This window comes from Apodemus sylvaticus, chromosome 12 (genome assembly GCF_947179515.1).
Source record: "Apodemus sylvaticus chromosome 12, mApoSyl1.1, whole genome shotgun sequence".
Lineage (NCBI taxonomy): Eukaryota > Metazoa > Chordata > Mammalia > Rodentia > Muridae > Apodemus > Apodemus sylvaticus.
Window position 1 is genome coordinate 82371154 of NC_067483.1, and position 6000 is coordinate 82377153.

The window sequence follows — 6000 nt, forward strand, 5'->3', positions numbered from 1 at the left end:
TTGACTACCTGAAAGGAGTTGGTGTCAGGGTTGCCGAGCCACAGTGAACTGGAGGCAGCGGAGGAGCTCTGGAACTTAGACCAGAGGTTATAAATTATTCCCAAGTGTCTGGACTTAGTCTTTTCTCTCTCCCTTGTGATCCTCCACTCTCGCAGCAATATCCTTGCTTCCACAAGGACCCTGAATAAATCTATCCTTCCTCAGAGCCTCAGCATGGAGGCACTGCACAGTTCCAGAGAGCGAGTAGGATTGTGTCAGAAACCAATGCAGCAAAAAAATAGGGGAGGACAGAGACACACAATGACCCCACTCTTCTCCCAGACACTAAAGAATTTCAATCTTGTCCTTGAAATCCCTTTGCTTTGATACAGGGGCAACCTACCTCAAGCGGAGTACAGTGGCCCTAAAGAAGATATGGGTGCTTTCAAGGACTCCTTGATGCACACGTGGGCAGTTCCCTGAGCCTCTTGTATTTCACTCTAGGAGCTTGGAACCATGCTTTCTTGACAAAATTACCTTGGCTTTCCTTTCTCTGAGGCATCTATCCTTAACTCAGACCTTCTCACTCACAGGAAAGCACAGCTTTCCCAGAATGAGGCTTCTCTGTGATCTTCAGTATGGGTGCTAAAACCCCACTCTGAGCTTTCTTCTCAGCCCTCAACATCAGTAGTGAGCTGTACGGCGGATGACCTAAAGACAGCAAAGAGACAGGATCCTCTGAGGCTAACATCTCTAAACTGCTAAATGACACCAAAGGAGGACACCTGGCCACTTAGGTGTCAGCACTGTCAGTCACACCCTATAAGAGTGGTGAATGTTTTCTTTTATGAAGCGTCTCCAAAGAAAGAAATCACACAAGAAAGGACTCAGCTCAGAGACTGAAGAATAATGTAGGATTTATCATCTCTGGTCTAAGACCCAGAGCCTCCACTGCTGCTTCCAGTTCTAACTCGAATCACTGAGAGTTAGACAATAATTAGGAAAGGCTAGGCATTTAACCATCCCTGGGCCTAGACGTAGATACTTGTTCCTTGGTTTTGTTAGCGTGTCTTAGATTCCACCCATCACTGAAGCAGCTTGTTCCACATCTCTAGTTTTAAAAGCCCAGTTTTCAAAAGCATCATTGATTATGCAGAGGCCTTGAGTTTACACTTGAGACACACAGAAATGGCTGGTTTTGCTGATAAAGCAGCAACAAACTAATAAAAAAAAATACTATTCATGGAGAAACCTCAAGGAAAGATCAACCTTCGTTCTTCCCTCTTCCCTGTATTTGATTTCCCATTCTTTCATCTCCTGATAGTACACAGACTGCTTGATCAGAGTCAAGTGAAGTTAGCTAAAAGAAGCAGAAGCTGAGCTCTCTGTCAAATAGTTGCTCACTCTCCTTGTTTCTGGCAACTCCAACTCTGAAGCAAAGCTAGCAAAAACAAAAACATCCCTCTGGGTGACATATCGCTTCTTAAGACTCTACGCTGTGTTTTCCAGAAGGAGGAGGGTATGTAGATTAAACAGGCATTTTGTAGCCATTGGGGAAATTGGGACAAGCGCATGTAGAAGAGGCCTCCTATTTTTCAGAGTTTGCATGCTGCCCCCTTCTGGCTCGCATGTCCAAGCTTGTCAGCACATCAAAAGTGTTTATCTCAATCCCACACCTGTGTGTAGTATACCTAGGACCACAGAAAAGAGTGTTGAAAATATTCAGGATATCGCATCCAATCTATATCCTTAAAGCTAACCAGAGGAAGTAGACTCATTTTCCCTCCAGCTCCTGAATTCCTGTTTGAGGCTGTCCACCGTCACAGAGTCTCACTTCACATTCTTGCTCCGTGAAACATTTCTCCACCCTCTTAACTCCCACAGGGCTCAGGGACTCATCTCTACCAATTAGCGCCCCGCCAAGGGCTGGGACTGTCAATGTGCAGGAAAGGCCAGGGGATTTTCCTACTAGAAGATATGGTAGTAGCCAAGTACACAAAAGTGGTAGGCTAGTGTTGCAATGAATGGTCTAAGGACCACATTTTTGTAGCCTGACATGTGATCAGGTTTGGTTTTATACATTATTAAGTCCATGTGTACAGTCTTAGAGACAAGAGAGTTATGTGATAGGAGGAGAAGCAGGTAATTGAAGAAGCAGATGCCACCATAGATCAAATTTATAATTACATGTCTTCCCCTTCTACGAAATTCGTCTTACATGCTGGTCCTTTGTGGGACTGGCCAGAAGCTCAATATGGGGCACATTTTCTTGGGTTGAAATAATTCATTGCTGTGCTCCTAACTGAAAGAGTCTGGCATGGAGCTCTTGCCTGCCACCTGGCATATCTGCTGTCATGCCACTGGAGAACAAACCTGGCTGTCCCAGCCTGCAGTGTGCCCCGGGAGACTGTGGCCTATCACAGTTTGCCCTTGAACCAGGCAATACAGTCATTTCATATCAATAGAAGCCAGGACCCAACTCAGGATTCAAAGCCATTCTCCTGAATCAAAAGAGAGCTAAGGCGGAGGTGTTTTAAAATATTTGAAGGCATGTGATTTATTTAAATTATACCTTACATAGTTTGAGGAACTCTAGATCTCTGGCTGGCTATTGTGAGATGTAAAGAGAATCAGGATTGGAGTGTCTCTCTTCACAAAAGATAATAGCATAAAACAGTAAGTAATCAAAAGACTGTATGTGTATGCCCAGACCCCCATCCAGGTATATCGGAAAGCCACATGGATCTCAGCCTGTACAAGATGAATGCACCCAGACGCTCACTTAGTCAATGCAACACACCCAGCATGGCTTTGGAGTTGAATGGCAAAAAGAATTGAGCTATGGAATACGGGACAAGTGCTCATAACAAACCTAACCAGGCTTGCAGGATGGTTCGGTGGCGGCAGCCGGATGGCCTGAGTCTGCTTTCAAGATCCCACTACTGAAGGAGAGAAGTGGGTCCCTAAAGTTTTTCTATTAGCACCACGTACACACACACACACACACACACACACACCAACAGTAATAATTAATAGTGATATTATTATTGATAATTATAGACTTAATTTGGGACAGTTGCATGCAATGACTAGAGAACATTTTAGAATCGGTTTGTATGCGATGAGATGAGATGTCCTGAATGTTTTCAGCACTCTTTTCTGTGTTCCTAGGTATACTGAGTGTGAAGGGTAAGACGCATTTCTCTACAGTACTAACGTATTCTTCCTTAAACACAGCATTTACTCCTCAAACACAGTATTGCTTGTCAAAATTTCTTAAACATGTCACGGGTGATCACTCGCTTTAGTCAAAGGGCAAAAATGTGACATTTTTCCTAACTCCACAGTGGAACGACGCATGCCTTCTTCCTAATGACGAAAGAACACAGTCATCTGATTAAAAGAAAATGGGTCAACTTAAACTCTCCATGGTGATATGCAAAGTGAATAGCTTTCTTATAACTTCCTTATCTTGCTTGGCCAGGCACAAGATTTGGGATAAGGGCAGTGCTGAAACTCAGGTACCAGGGGGATGAGACAGCTCTGAACTGTCAATGAATGGGTCTCTACCAGCAAGTCCCAGGAGCTGATTGAGTAGACTGTTATGCAGATTCTGCATCTGATTACCCACATGACATCCTGAAGCGAGCCCTACTCTGTATCCCCATTCCAGAAAAAAGCACTTCTTACAGAGCATAGGGCCTGTGAATATCAGCCCTGAGGACTGTCCAGAACAGGACCAGTCCTTTATCACAGTTACTCAGTCCCTTTGGCTTTTCCGGGAAGATGGAACTGATTAAGCAATGTTAATTTAATCATAAGTAATCAACGTGGGGAAAAAATTACATAACCAACTTCAAAATTGTGAATCAAACATGGCGAAATCCCAGGAAAATAGCTATTTTGTCTCCCTCTGTCACCTTTCTCCTCAAAAATAAACACGGAGAAATATATACCTTTGACAATTAAACAGAACTACGAACTACAAATTTCATTGCCTGACAATGTTTATATTTGGTACGAAGTTTTTCAGTTCATAGTTTTAACTATGTAGCCCAGGCTGGCCTGGAACTCACAGTCTTCCTGCCTCAGCCTCTTGAGTTCTAGGATCAATTCTCAATGCTTTTAACCTAATTTGAGAGAGTTTGGAACTCATCCTGTCAAGGGTTCTGAAAGACAAATGTATTTTTAATTCATCAGTGAAGGTAAGACCATGACAACTGCGTTTTTTTTTTTAAATTGCTGCCTCGCTTCTTTCTTTTTCTCTTTCAGACACAGCCTAAATACATAGTGACATTTCAGCTACGAGGTTGTATTCACTTTGACTATATGCTTAGGAAATAAAGACCATGCCCAAGTCTTCTGTGGCTTCCTGATACTACAAGGAACACATTAACGTATTAGGTAGACTGACTATATTAAAAACCTGCTTTCTAAACAATTACATGAAGGGACATCGTTATAATGCAGGTCACCAAGGGGTACCCTCACGACAATGTGCAGATACTGCTGTTAATTCATTAACTAATTAATTAATTATTTAATTTAAAGATCGCGGTGAAGTTTAAAGGTCTGGGGTTTCCACCCACGCAGAATTCAATAGGTGAATCCACCTGATGGCCCCAGCCACAGAGAAGCGGTGTAACTCAAGCGCTTCTCTGCCAACCAGTCCTGAGGACAGACGTGAATCTACCCTACGTGATTTGGACAAGCAGAAGACAGAAACCTGTGCGCTTCAGATAGGTCGTGACAAGCCGCATACCTGCAATGACGAGATGGAAGCCTCCTCCTAGGTTTCCTTGTGTGTCTCCCCGTCCCTCTCCTCAGTGTGAATGACACGATCCACAGCGGGGCGTGCGCCGGATCTTCGGGGGCAGCCGCAGCCTGGTTCTGCAGGAGGCCAGCGAAGCAGCGAGGGTGTGCGGAGCGGAGCGAGCAGAGCCTAGCGGAGCGCGCAGAGGGCGGAGCGCGTCCCGGCCGCGCCTGCAGATGTGGAAGGAGCTGGAGACAGCACTGAGTCCTCTAGGCGCTGCATGGGGATATTATCACAGGCTGGAGTTTCTATTGGCTCAGAACACCAAACAAATCACACCAGTCACCCCCTCCTTCTCCGGCTTCACTCAGCCCTTGCTTCTCATCTAACCCACAAACACTGCGCACACACACACACACACACACACACACCAGTCGCTCTCAGTATTTCTCCCTTCCTCCTTGTAGACTGGATTTACAACCTTGTGGGCAGTTCTTAACATTTTGTTTAGCAGACTTCCAATCCAAACCCTGTTATGTAGAGAAATCCACCATCCTCTTTACCCGCAAACCCCATTCATGCCTTCAGATCATTCTCTTTAGGATGGACACAAAATGTCAAGAATATAGAAACATGCACACATACAAGCACATGTGTGTGCACGTGCACATAAAGCTAGGTTCCTTTTGTTTTTAATAACTAAGGCGGGTGAAATCAAAGGCAAGCTGATTCCATGGCCAAAAATGAGTTTAACTAATGAATAAAGTCTAGAATGAATTTAGTGCAAAGTATCCAATGTTTAGATTTATTTTCTTTTCCACTTGAGGTCATTATTATCCGTATATTTCCTATATTTTGAATGCAGAGATTTCTAAGACAAATGAGATTATTCAGCATCCAGAGAACATAGACCAATGCTTGCACACTTGGTCTGGACATGATAGACCGGCTCACTGTAACATTTGCTGGATGCTGGCTTTTTCTCTGCAGGATTTTTTGTCTCCATTGACTGCTTCAGCACTGAACCTCCATGTGTCTCTACTGACAAAGGCACCTGCGTGTAAAATCATCATCTGTGTACATGCACGGAGATAAACCTTTGATTCTGCCAATGACGAAAATGGCCTAAGAACAGTCTGAGACCTTAGTTACTGAGCTGGGAAATTTCATAGAAAATAAGATTTCACCTTATTTTATAAAACAGCCTACTCTGGTCTTTCATCAGTATATTTTATTGGTGCCCGTATAAACATGAATGACCATTTTCT

At 43.9% G+C, this 6000-nt stretch overlaps 1 protein-coding gene across 1 annotated transcript in view; it reads right to left on the minus strand.

Moving 5' to 3' along the window:
* Grem2 (gremlin 2, DAN family BMP antagonist) overlaps nt 1-5003 on the minus strand; it is a 101575-nt gene extending 96572 nt beyond the window's left edge. The window contains exon 1 of the mRNA XM_052200828.1: nt 4742-5003. The gene's annotated coding sequence lies outside the window, so the exon portion shown is untranslated. The remainder of the gene's footprint in view (nt 1-4741) is intronic.
* Between the last annotated feature and the right edge of the window lie 997 nt (nt 5004-6000).